At 35.6% G+C, this 14,183-nt stretch overlaps 1 protein-coding gene across 1 annotated transcript in view; it reads left to right on the forward strand.

The window, feature by feature from the left end:
• The window catches only part of LOC110400420 (sodium channel protein type 2 subunit alpha-like), a 73,370-nt gene continuing 60,634 nt past the window's right edge, over window positions 1,448–14,183 (forward strand). The window contains exons 1-3 of the mRNA XM_021400292.1: window positions 1,448–1,657; window positions 9,741–9,869; window positions 10,423–10,701. The gene's annotated coding sequence lies outside the window, so the exon portion shown is untranslated. The remainder of the gene's footprint in view (window positions 1,658–9,740; window positions 9,870–10,422; window positions 10,702–14,183) is intronic.

Below are 14,183 nucleotides of genomic sequence, written 5' to 3' on the forward strand. Positions count from 1 at the left end.
GTGATCAGGACTGGTCCCTTGTGCTCCAGTTTTACAAAAACAAACAAGAAAAGAAATGCACCTGCATTTGCAAGCTAGGGGCACATTCTCTTTCACTTATTATGCAGAAATTATTCTGGCTGTTCTAGGATTACTGTCTGAATATACATTTCTGTTTGCTTTTGTAAGCCAAATTCAGGAATTTGCAGTCCATATCTGTCATGTACACACAAAGTTGAACGGAAATAAACAGGACTATTCACAAACTGACACAAATACTTAATGATTGTGGTTTAAGTATGCTAACTGACAAAGGGATTTATTGATAATAGTACAGATAAAGGACAGCAGTTGCAAGCAGTTGTTGCTGCCACTGCTGCTCCGTGCAGTCATGGCTCCATAGCAGGCACTGGACTGGATGCATGCTGGCAGCCCTGCAGTCACTCTTTTCCACAACCCCTGTATGACCGTTACAACAGAGGACTGAACCATCTCTATCCACTGCTGGAGAGGTGCTTTTAAGCAAATATAGTGGCAAAGTAGTAAATGTCTCTTATGCTCTTTTTTCTTGTTTTGCGGGAGGATAGTGTTTGTTCATTAACTCCCACATGACTGAACAAAGCTAGTAGCTTGATATTGAATCAGTTAGGAACAGTAGCGGTCTCTAACCCAAGGCTACTTGGTGACACTGCTTAGTGTTTTTACATCTTGCTTTCCACAGACACAAAATTCTTCAAATTGACACGCTGGACAAAGTACAATGTTGCCTGGAGCACAATATTCACTCAGCACTGTTGCCCACAGACCAGGAGATGTTGAAGCCCCTGCCCTAATAATTATTCCCAGAAGAAGAATTCTGGCCAGAGGAGTCCTAGGTAAGGCATGTAAATCCCAGGAATCCTGTATAAGAGGAAGACTTTGGGCTATGCTTTTGCATAAGTGTAGCACATTTTTTCACACAGAAAAAAATAAAACGATGCCAAAGATGCATGGTAGCATGCAATGAATAGGACAACATCTAGATACACACCAAATTCAGCACAGAGCAGTTAGGAGAGCAGTCAGTATCTGTGCCATCTTACTTGCACATTCCTCTCTTCTCATGGATTTTTATAAGAAACAAAAGATTTACAACTAAAGAATCTGCTAAATGTATTCAGACAACTGTTTTTAAAATTAAATATTAAAACGTTAAGAGAAAGTCTTTAGAAGAGTTATTCAATAATCGGAGTGGCTCTGTTGGTCTGTTCTGCTTCTTGCCTGGAGGAACTTACTACACAGGATCTGTTTGAAGCATAGTGTAAAGATGCTTTATAAGCTGATGCTTTGTACGTGTTCGTTATCTTTACCAGTAGGTGGAGCTGCCACGTTAGGTGCTGCTTTTTTTCATTTCTTCTCCCCCTCCACTCCCCCACCCCTCGCCCTCCCTCTTCCTAATAAGCTGTTTTCTGTTATATGTTGGGTACCATAGAGTGAGAGGGAACAGGAAGCGGAGGCAGAATCAGAGAGGATTCTGGAAAGGTCTCTGTGTTTTCTTTTCCACTGAGAATACAGAAATTATGATTAATTAGTAAAGCTTTGTGGATGGAAATCGGTACAATTTCAGGAGGAGATACACATTATCGTGTTATTTTTGGATGCTGGGCTTTGCAGTGATTTGTCATTCTCCTTCAATCAGGTAAGCTGGCAAAACATTAAATCGTACTCATGATAAATCTTATCAATATGATCTTTTCCATATTTTGGAATGAGATTGTACCCTCTGGTTTTCTGTTAAGGTAGAGCTAAAGATGGAATGGGGAATTCAAAGCCATTTTGTACCGAATGATTGTGATGATGGTGTGATTTTTTCATTTTAACCTAGTTAAATCTGGTATCTGGCCTCTTAATGTGATATTGTAATGCAGTAGTCTTGCTTGCAAAATCAGATGTTTTTATAATCAAGGTGTACTCCATTAATTCCTGGCATTTTATAGAAATGACCTTGTTTCCTAAGAAGAAAAATGTGGTGATATCTAGGCTCAGAAACAGCAGGTCTCGTAAGACTCTGAGCATCTCAGATTCTGATGATCCTGGAATAAAATCCATGTGGTTTGTTAATGCCATTATATATATCTGCGTGTGTGTGTTAATGCCATTATATATGTGTGTGTGTGTGTGTGTATGTGTGTGTGTGTTTTGAAGAAATCTCCTTATTGGTTGGATTTTTCTAAAAGGCATGTAAGGAAATATTTTCTTTCTGTGCCATTTTTTTTTCCCATAGAATACAGACTGTGTGTCTGCGTGTATGAGAGAATGGACTCACCAACTGTTAATTAACCAGAAGGCCACACTGACCATACTGTTCACTTTTTATCTGTAACATCACTGTCTAGCTTAATATATCCTTCTTGATAGGACAATTTGGATAAATAAGCAGAAGAACTATTATATTTCTTCATGTTATTTTCCATTTATCTATTATCTTTATGCATTGTTTTTAACAGTAATTACACCATTCAGCTACTGCAGGTAAAAGGAAAATATAAATAAAGCTCATTTTGATAGATTCTTTTTTCAGTAGTGGTTTCACAGATGTACATTCGCACTGTACTCAATCTATATAGTACTGTAGTATTAATTTGGAAATAATTTTCAAAGGAAAAAAATAGAAATAAAAAGATGCCAAAAGACACAGAACAGCAATAACGAGCTCAGTTTACCAAACACTGTCTCAGTCCATATAAGAAAGAGAAGCAGGATTGACTCTCAGTTGTTGCTCAGAGCAGCAAGCGAGGCCTATACGTGAAGCAGTGATAGGAAAGGATGAAGTTTATGGTTTGTATTTATGTTGCCAAATCAATGTCTGCGACTTCCTTGTGTAAGTAACTTCAGCATAAGTAAATAATAATAATAATGATGATGTTTGTTTTAAAACATACCACTTTTGTGCTTTTATAATGGATTTTTCAAGAAAACAGTTTTGAAAGCAGACTTTAATCTTAATTTTGCTCTCACACATCTCCATTTTGGGAGGAAGGGCTGTGTTAAAGACTAGATTGTAAGCTGCAGCGGTAATTTGAAGCTTCGTGGCACCTGTTAACAGACATGTTATTTATTAGGCCTTGGTATTTATAGAAAATATGCTTGTATTGTTAGCTCATGATTTTTTCTGTGAAGAGCAAAAGTTAAGACCTCACAGTGATTTTCTCGGCTGTGCTAATTAAACTATCTTTTAAAGTTGTGTTGAGGTAATAAAAGATGCTAGCAAAGGTGGAGACTGCCGCCTTTTCACTGAGGAACAATTCCCTTATGCTCTCCTAGCTTTTGTCAGCAATGTTATTTGGTCATTTCCCTTTATTATCAGATATTTGGGGGTGGGGAGAGTCAAGGGAAAAGAGAAAATATATGAAGTGTGCCTTTCAAATCAATTTGATGATGATACATATTATATTTTCACCTCATATTCTACATCAGATAGAACTAGATGAATTAATTTGTTGTTTTTTCCACGCTCAGCAGACAAAGAATTTTAGAAACAATAATAAAGGTGGGATGTGAGACAGAACTTGTGACTGATGGCATCCTGCTGCTGCTCACATTCTTGGCCCCATATGTGTTATATATATGCTATGTATTACGTTGCTGGAGTCCCACAACTTTTGTTGGATCAGATAACAGCAGATGCTGAGACTTCTTCACAGTAGGCAAGAAAGTTGTGACCTTATTCCCTAAAATGAAAATCCTGGCAGTTTTTACTCATATACTATTCATAACATAAGGTGACAAACAAAAAAACTGTTTGAACTCTGCCTGAGTTAAATCTAATGGAAAATAAGTGTAAGTTTCTGATATTTGGTATTTTATTTGCTTAGATTACCTATTTGTTGACCTCTGAAAACAACTGTTGAAAGTAAGATTCAGGAAATATCATTTACTCTATTTTTTTTAATCAAAAAACTCTAGGTAAAGTTTAGAATCTTAACTTTCAAAAGTCTAATCAGCTTATTTGCCACTCAGTGTACCTCTCTACTCTGTATTTTTTTTTAACCTTGTAGCTGTTAATCAGTAATGTATGCTTATTAACATATATTACAGCGAATATCATCTCATCAGTGTCATGTTGAATTCATAAAACCTTTAAAGTATCATAATAAAATTGACATACATTCAGACTGCTTACAGAACAGATGTATACACTGTGCACTGAGGCTTCAGTGAGTACATCACATGAAGTGTCAACCATCATAAAATCCATCTATATTAAACTGCCTCCTCTTAGTGGAAAGCTGCTTTTACTGATTCCAGCTACCATTCCTGATTAAAATCTCTGAAGCGCATTGTGAATAGCACTTCCCTGTAACCCTGTTCCCTTTTGGGCTGCTCCAAAAGTGATGCCTCCTAGTTTTATTATGTTGGCCCACAACCTCAAAAGCAGATGTTGGTGAAATGGAAGTAGAGGTTGAGCCTTCCTGCCAATATTCCTTTAAATTTTGTTGCAGATTTTTACAAGCTTGGCATGCATAGCTAATGGCAGTGACTATGTTGAAAAGTAGTGCTTTGTAGCTGAGAGTTTGTTCTATCAAATAGTGTTATTGTGCTCTTTGTATCAATTGTAGTTTCCATAGAAATAAACAGGAGGCATTACTTTCAGAACAACCCAAGTAATTGACTGCATTCCCATAGGAACTCAGAGCTGGCATCTTACATTAAGTTCATCTGCTTGCATCAAAATTTTCCTTACGATTACCTGAAAATCCTGGTATTATTCTGATACTACTATTGCTTGATTTTTTCTTGTCCTGTGACTAGGTAAAGAGCAGGATAAGAGCAGCTCAGGTAGGGGTTGCATTACTTCAAAATGTAAATATGAATTAGGAGCACCATATGCTTTTGAACAACCATAGTGTGTATAAGTGCCATCACTGTAATTCTAAACAGGAGTAAACAAATTAAATTCTAGGTCACAAAAGTATCTGATTTTTCACTTGTTCATTACCATTCTAAAATGATTTCTTTCTGCTATCAAACAAAAAGGGAACAAAAAGAAAATCCCCTCAAAAGCCCAAAAACAAACCAAAAAGCAGCAGCCAACCCAACCCAAAACTGTCATTTCAAATACTTACTAAACTTGAAAGTAGTCACCAATCTTTTTAAGGCATTCCTACTAAAAAAATGACTGTTCACTTATTCTACCAACTGAAATAGAATAGAATGTGTTTTGTAATAAAATAATACATTTAAATACTTGTAACAAATTTTACAATTAAAAAAGTTAAAATTGAATTAAAGAGCTTAAGCATTTCTGAGCTCTTTCACGTGTAAAAATCTTAAAGAAAGGGTTATTTCTGCTCAGATTATTTGTCTAGTCATTCATTCTTTATACATAGATTGCTCCAAAAGTAGTGCCTCCTATTTATTCCCGTGGAAACTACAACTGATACAAAAAGCACAATAACATTATTTGATAAAGCAAATTCTCAGCTACAAAACACTCTTTTTCAACATAGTTGCTGCCATTAGCTATGCATTTTCGCCAGCACTGAGCAAGAGCCCGCATGCTGCACTCATAAAAATCAGCATCACTGGAGGTGACCCACTGTCACTGTTTCTACTGCTGAAATGCACCACTCACCACCTCACTGTGTTTACATCCACTGTTGGGTCTCCATCAACAATCAGCAAACATCAGTGAACGTCAATGGGTGCCATTTTTTCTGCATGGAGGAATTCAACCACCCCTTTCTTCATATGCACTTCTGTCCAGGACACCGTGTTGTTAGACTGCCCCTCTGCTGCCATCTGTCCACGGCAACAACATGTTACAGAATATTGGTGGGAAGGTTCAACCTCTACTGCCATACCACCAACATCTGCCTCTGATGTTGTGGGCCAACATAATAAAATAGGAGGCATTTACCAGGCTCTGAAAAACATGATCTAGCTGTAGGTGTCCCTGTTCATTGCAGGGAAGTTGGACTAAATGACCTTTAAAGGTCCCTTCCAATTCAAATGATCCTACGATTTTCTAACTTTCAGAGCAGCCCTTGTAGTTACCGATCTTCCCTTACCGAGAAGTTCTACTTAAGCAAATGTAAACCACAGGGCTATCATATGCATAGGTCCTTTTTTCAACCTGGAATTGTTGTCCTTGCTACTTCTCTGGGGCCATGGCTTGATCTGTCATATCATTGGATGTTATAAATCCTTATCAAAAGATCAGATTTTGAATATGTGTATCTTGACTGCATTGTACATATTAATGAGCGTGGCACATGCCAGCTATATCAATTGCATACATACTGTACTGTTGAACTACCTGCACAGCAAAACTGATGCCTGTCATGTGTTGAAGGGACTGCATGTATACAGACCAGCCAAACAGCACATACATAACATACAGCTGATACCCTGTTTTGGCACTGCAACAGGCACATCCTCATACTTCTTTGCAGGAGTTCCTGACTGAAAATGTGAGGGCCACTAGTAAATGACATGATTTCACAGGTGCCAGCATGGAAAAAAGAGTCACAGCATTATCAGCTCTGTGTTCCCAGTATAACTATTCAACAAGATCCTTGTCAGAGATGCATAGCAGACAACTTCCATTTATAGATTTATGCTTAAATTAGACATTGTTTATTTAAAATTTGGACCCCCTTTAAGATAAAAGTCTTCATATGAAAAAGTCTGACTCAAGTTCTGAACAAAAGCAATACAAATACACTTCAACCTGTGTTAGGAAATGATTTCTAACTACTTAGTGAAGCTGTAACTGAGTATTAAGGGAGTCCTCATGAAAGGCTTTCACTACTACTAGTTTGAGTTACTTGCTTCGCATTGTCTATATATCAGTTTGTAGGAAGAATTCTAGCATACTTTCTATGTATGAAGAAATAGACAGTATGCTAGAATTCTATTGGCTGCTGTAAAACCTTAGCCCTGATTCCATAGTGTATATTACTTAAAACCACAAGACTCTTATTAGCACAATATTAGGCTGATATATTTAAATTAAACATGATAAGAAAACACGTCTTTTACAGAAGTGATGTAACTTGTGTCTCATAGGCTTTGCTCCTTTGGAGATCTGACTAGATCAAAATGGTACTTCCATAATCCATTAAGAAAACACTCCAAACTTAGGGCTTAATTTAGCTTTATTAAGCATTCCATCCAAATGGAACTTGAAGAAATCGATGTATATTTTTCACTGATTGTGTTAAGCCACAGATATAAAAGTTCTATTTTCATTTTGAATTTCTGTGCTTACTCCTCATGGATCAAAGATCACATACAGCTGAGAATTCTGTAGAAGCCTCTCAGCATGAAGTTCCAGTTCCCTAGACAACTGTCAAAGTCTAAATACAGTCCATTAATCTTGTGCTATACAAATTTTATTCTTCCATATTTTGTATTGATTAGTTTCTGGAGCCTAATAATACTAAGAAAACTAGCATCCCAGCTGGATGGTTCTTAATGATTCCATTCAGTTTGAGTTTATATTGATATTTCTTGTTAGATTTACAAGCAACATTTTGTGTTGCAAATGCATTTTCACAAGTTTCTCTAGAAAGATTTAGAAGAGTATTACTTTACACTTTTTTTTAAATACTCTAGCTTTCTGAAACTAAAAGTAATATTGTGATGTATTTAGACATTGCTAAGTGATGTTCCATTGTGAATTCTTTAAAACCACAAGAGTAAATAGTGGTAAATGTTCAAAAAGATTAGGAATTAGTTGGATGTAGGGTATGGGGAACATGCAACAAAATTCCTAATCTGGACAATTATTTTTGTGGATAACTGTTTCTTGTTAATCTAAAATCAGATTAACATTTTTGTAATCACTTAACTCTTCAAATATCCTCGACTTCCACTCATTGGTTGGCATCTGTCACTAACTCATGATTCCACTCAGCAGAAGCCATCACTGGCATATTGTACTAAAACAATCTTTATAGGAGCGTCTAATTTTGAATAACCCTATTTCTTGTCTAAATCACATTTTGGAGGCATCAACACATTTTTCCACAGGACAATGTAACAACATGTAGCTATCTTTTTCAGCTCAACTTCACATTAGAAGGGAGCCCAAGTGCATAAAGAGATAGTTGGAAACATTTTTTAAATATTACATCTCACAATATGAAGGATGTTCCATCTCATCCTAAAAGAGCTTTTTATTGTCATATAGGCAGAAGAATTCAGGAAAGAGTCCCACAGATAGAAAACTGAGCATATGTGTAGTTTGCTCATCAGCAATCACTTCTGACTAATGCCTGAGATTTTACCTGTGATTCACTCCTGGAAGTTGAAGCAGGATAACCTGCTCCAAATAAAAACAATTTCAGTCAACATCATATCATCCAAAATAATTCTCTATAGCTGCCTTCAGCTGCAGTAAAAATTTATGATTGAAAACTGCTTATGCAAGTTTATAGTCCTGAGGTGAGGACAAATTACAGTAGATTAAAATCATACAAAACATTAAGGCAAAATGTTAAGAAAACATAATGAAAAGTTGGTTTGTTGTGGTGGGTTTTCTTTTTGTTGCAATGCATTCCAAGTACCCACCTTATACAAAAAGAAGATGTTTAAAACTACATGAGATGAGAAATTAATTGAAATTCTGTAATGAATTTACTGTAGTATGAATTCAGGACAAAGGTCTCACAGTTTTGCCAACCTCCTTCCTTTGATTTTTGCAGTGACACTACTATGAGGTATAGCATTAGTAGGTACACAGGTGCATCCCTCATCCACTGGAAATACAGCCAGTATAGGGATAAGAACCTTAGGGCTACATGTGAAATAAATGTTGCCTATGACTGCCTTGGGCTCTAGTTCAAAATACAGATTTATTGACATTACCTGCATCATTAGCATTATTAAGATTGTCCATGCTGAAGATGGATACTTCTACCATTTGCACACTGGCAATTATTTTAACAGACCAGAAGTTACAAAACCTCTTTTAAAAGTAAATATGAATACTTAGTATTAGCAGTTTTTCTTTTGTTAGGAAGCTACAATATCTCTTTCATCTCTTTAAAGCCTGCAAGCAACAGAAGTTAACAGTTTTTGCTTATTTGCCCTGTCTCTGACCGTGAGATTAGATTTCAGCCACAATGCTACTTTAAAAGCAGAATCCAGATGCACCCAGTAGGCAAAGGGATGGGTAATTCCCCTACACACCCCCAGGGAATGCTGCATTCAGTGGAAAATTTGCATTGCTGGATAAGTATCACTGGTGGCAGTATCAGAGTCACGATCCCTTGAGGGTAGTAGTGGAGATGAAGCTTTCAGATGTCTTCAGTGGAGCCTCTTGTAGTGACTAACCACAGCAAGATGTGCTGAATCAGTGTCTCACTCAAAATGACCGGGACATGAAAAGTTCGCTGTGAGCAATCCTCTGAATGACTTTGTGTTATATTATTAAACAAGTAAAAGCTACAGTTGTGACATCACTTATTGTATCTTTAAGAAAGTTATTCTAGATTAATAGTGACTAGTACTAGTATTTTGAACATATTTTCTGCAGGAATACTTGGAAAATGGTCTTTATAAAAGAAGCAGCGGTCAAGCAGAAAACTTTCACTCTTTGTTTTCCCCGCTGTATTCTCTTTGAACAGATCAGTGTCTACACAGATTTTATACACATAGACTTTTCAATGGCTGCTCATTCTCACAGTGTTTGAAGAAAAGTACTATAAGGGATGCTTTAGCAGGAGCTAATACTTGCAAGAGAGGGATGTCTTATTTTTTCTTTTCTTCTCTAGGAATAAGAAACAAAATAATGACAATGTAAAATAAATTTTAAGAGAGACAGAAATAGAGTTCAAATGGGAATAAGTTCTCAAAGATACCTGACCCCAATCTCAATGGCTGAAGACTAAAATTACCAAGATGTAAGTAGACTATTTAAATGTAATTAAATATATAGTCCAATTATTAAAGCTTTAAAGGCTGAGGAAGTAGCAGCTTACTTTTGGTCAACTCTTCTAATGATGCAGTCTGAAGAACGTGGAGGAAAAATTGGCCTTTGCATTGAGATGGAAAAAAATTTTACAAAAATTTATACGAAAACCTACATACGCTAACATTCTTAAGATAAATTACATGCAGAAGTATCCACGTTTTCCTCCAAACACATATTGAAGTAACTTTTTATTCCTGGTTAAAGACTGTAAATCCAGTGGGGAATAACAATAATGTTTGCAGTTTCCTAAGCAATAGTTGAGAACCTTCCTGTTAGCCTGGGCACAGTTGTCCTGCATGTACAAAAGAATGAGGTAGTCAGAAAGTAATCTCAAACATTTTTTCTCTTTCAATTAGAGAATGTGGTTAAAAGAACAAATAGAATTTTTGAAATTCACATCACTTAAAAGATATTCTGAATTGTACTTTCAACTTGTACTAGGTTTTGTGGACTAATTCATGTTCCACACTGCTTTTTCTAAGACTCTTTTTTCTTAGGTTGGAAAAATGTGGCTGTATAAGTATGTAAATTTATCTTTGTCTACTGCAATTGATTTTGAGAAGCTCTGGACACTGGAATAATAAAAAAAAAAAAATAAGAGAGCTTTCAGAAACTTCAGTCTTGAAGAAGCTTCAGCTCCCAAGGAGAAACTTTTCTTAACAACTACATTTCCTGCTAGAAATGCAGCTTTTTTTATTTCCAATATAGCAAAAGATCCAGGGGCTAAGTTCTAAGATCTGCTCTTTCTTACAAAAATAAAGGTAAGACTATCCTTTCTTCTCATCCAGACATTATGTTTTGATTTATATGATGTGCATTTGATATGGTACTATGTATCTTCTCTAAAATGCAAGTTGGAAAACAAAATAAGTATCTTTAAATTTCTGCACTTCGACCTTATTTTGTGTCACGTTTACTGTAGTTATTTTCCAGTAGAATTTAAGGATCTCTGTAAGATATTTGCAAAAAAATAAGTATATGTTCCAGTTATGTTGATAGGCTAAGAAACAGACTGTTCTTAAGCTGAGTGTGTTTGACTTGTTCAGATTTCTCCTCAAATACTTTAGGTATTCATGTATGATCTCTTTTCACACCTTCTCAGAAGCAACTCATTCTTAAAGATTATAAGAAAGAACTGAATTTAAAGAATTCCTAAAGGTTTGGGTCTGTTTTTATGAATAAGTCAGTCAAAACATTTATATTTGTGTTTCTACAATTTGCAGGTTTGTATCTGGGGAATCCAGACTCATTTCCCTGGAAAAGATACCTTTTTTTTTTTTTTTTTGCTTGGTCAAGCTTACAAGATAGAGCATACATTGGCCTGGATATAAGAATCATAAGGCACTATTTGCAGTCCTAGCTAGGAGGAAACAAGATATACAAACAAAAGAATCCAAAAGCAAATGTTGCAGTGAGGCAGACAGTAAAGAGAGAAGAGATGAGTGTGGGATGCCAGTGGATTCAAACATGACAAGATGAGAGAGCAGTGTCCAAAGATATCCCAAAAGCCAGCTTCTGGATCTTTCAGACAGGTTTGAGCTGCTTTCCAATTTCTGATCTAATCGGTTTTGAGTGTTTGCCCATCTGACAAATCTTTTGTCAGATTTAATCTCATTTATTACATTCTGAACAGATTTTCAAACTCATATATATTTTCTTTTGTTGGAGTCCTTCAGATGTAGTTACCCTGCTTTTACACCTTTTAGCAAATCCTTAATGAGAGCATTAAATAAAAATCATTTAAGACCTCTGAAGGACCACATTATTCGTTAGTGTTTCCTCATCATTGGTCAGGTTTCAGTCAATGAGCTACAAATTCACATTCAGTAACTTACCACTGCCTCATTCTAAAAATTTCAAAGTAAGCTTTTATTACACAATTATTATTTCCATTGCATTCCCTTATCAGTTCATTTTGTATCCTAATAATAGTAAGTATTTTGATATTACATTATTTATTACCACTATTAATTTTATTAATAAATACCTGGTGGTGACTTTTTTTAATTATTTTGAATAGCTGTGTAATACTAATGCCTACAGGCAACTAAGGCTAACTTTACAAACTGATACAAAAATTATAGTCTAACACAATAGATGGATGATAAATATTGGAAGGAATGGAAAAGAGGAAAACAAATCCTACATATTAGTCAGGAACTGCAAACACAAATTATGATAGTGTAAATTAGTAGATCACAGTTTAAAGAAGAGGCAGGTTCAGAGTAGGTGGTGAGTGCTGGAGGCTGTTTTCAGCTTTCAGGAAGTCAGTCCTTTCCTTGAAAATACCTGCTTTCCTGGAACAGTCATGGGTTCCTGGAGCTCCTTGACTTACACTTGACAGACATTTTTGACTGGATGGCTCTTTATATATCTCAATCAGCTTTCCATTACATTGAATGGATTGCATTGCACTTTGAATTACAGCATTAAGAACCTGGGTCTTATTTTTTTTTTTAGTTTTGTTTTTTAATCAATTTTTCTAAAGCAGTAAAAAATAGTTCAAAGATGCTACAAAAAAAAAAAAAAAAAGATGTTGATGTATAACCATAAAAAAAAATGCTTTGAAGCTTTTCAGCAGACAAGGGGATAGATTTTTCTTCATGAAATAAATGTCTGCACATGAGTTATTTCAGTAAGAGTATTTCTTAGTGAAAGATCTTTGCACTAAACTAACATTTACCCATCCTTTTTTCTTTCACTTTAATGGTCAAATGAACACATTGGAATTGGTAGTAAGAGATGGAGCTATGATGACTCACTCCTTTAGATACTTCCTGTCTGTAGTCCCCCTGTACTCCATTTCTCATTAAGACAGCAGCAGTGTGAGTAATTTTCTGATGATATCAGCACACATCTACACTTTTTTACTTCTACAGTAGCAGACAACCTCCAGCTGATGCTGAAATGATACCATTAACCCTGTTGTTTATGCCTGCCCAGCAAAGGGAGCCCCACCTTTTTAATTTGGACAATGCCTTTACTGCCCTACTGCAAGCCAATGAGTATCATGAACACCTCTGATTTAGAACAGATTTTTTTAACCCAATTTTTATGTGGTTTTGCATGTTTTTAAACACAACCATCTGAGGCTACTTCTGTACTTAATGCATCAGAAGATATTATTTCTAAGTTACAACCTCTCAAATTAATGATTAGATTAAGAAAATTGTGTTATATGATCATTTTACAGATTCTATTCACTAGTCTTGCATTTATGCCACTGCATGTTTGTGTGCCAGTGTTTCTGGTTTTAATGGAATGAAAATCGCATAGTTAGCTTTTCCAAAGTAAAAAAAGAAAAAAAAAAGAAAAGAAAAAAGCAGGAAAATAATTTAAATGCCTGTGTTCTGAAAGAAAAAAAGCAGCTCATAAGAAACACTACAAGATTTGCTACTTCTGCAACTGGAAAGTTTTGAAGAGTGTATGTGGATTGTTTCATGTGGACTGCAGATAACGTGTTCAATATCTTGGTGATTTTAATAAATAATCATGGTATCCACCCTGCTCTTACAGTGACCCTTCCAATGTTAAGATTCGCATGATTTAAGATATCCTAAAAATAGATACCTTCAGGCCACTTCCTTTGGATTTTTCAGAGGCAAAAAAAAAAAATTGACATCATTAGCACAGATATTTCACTTACTTTGAATCATTTTCTGTGTAAGTGATAAGATGATAATCATATTCAAAAATAAAATGTAACAACTTATCCATTGGAATAATATAACTGAAATATGAACAAAGTTAAGAATAGAAGTGCTCAAAAACCACTATATGGATTTATTCAGTATAAACTTGTCTTTAAGAGTAACGTGGTGTTCATGTTTTCTTAGCAAGTTCGCTGCATTGTAGGCTGAGCAGTATCAGCTACTAAGGGGCCCTGAGAGAGCTGAGGTTTCAGTGCAGCGTTTCATTTTCTGGGCTACTCAGTTCCTACATGTATTTTTGAGAATATTCTTTAAAAGATACCTCTTTAATGAAAGCTATTCTGAAGTTACTAGACAGACAGAATTCTTTATTTGTCTGGTATCACTCAGGGCCTAGCAGTTTATTCACAGGACATAAGCAAGTACACAATCAGTGAAAGAAGAAGAGGGAAGCTGTCACTGGTTTACAGATCCAGGATTGCTGAGAACTTGCTCAGGGCTCCATGGAGGGAACAGAATTGCTTTTCTTTTATTGTTCTATTAAAATGCTGTATGTATAGAAAAGTTAATCATAAATATTTGTGACTTTTTCT

Source organism: Numida meleagris, chromosome 5 (genome assembly GCF_002078875.1).
Source record: "Numida meleagris isolate 19003 breed g44 Domestic line chromosome 5, NumMel1.0, whole genome shotgun sequence".
In the NCBI taxonomy this organism is placed as follows: Eukaryota; Metazoa; Chordata; class Aves; order Galliformes; family Numididae; genus Numida; species Numida meleagris.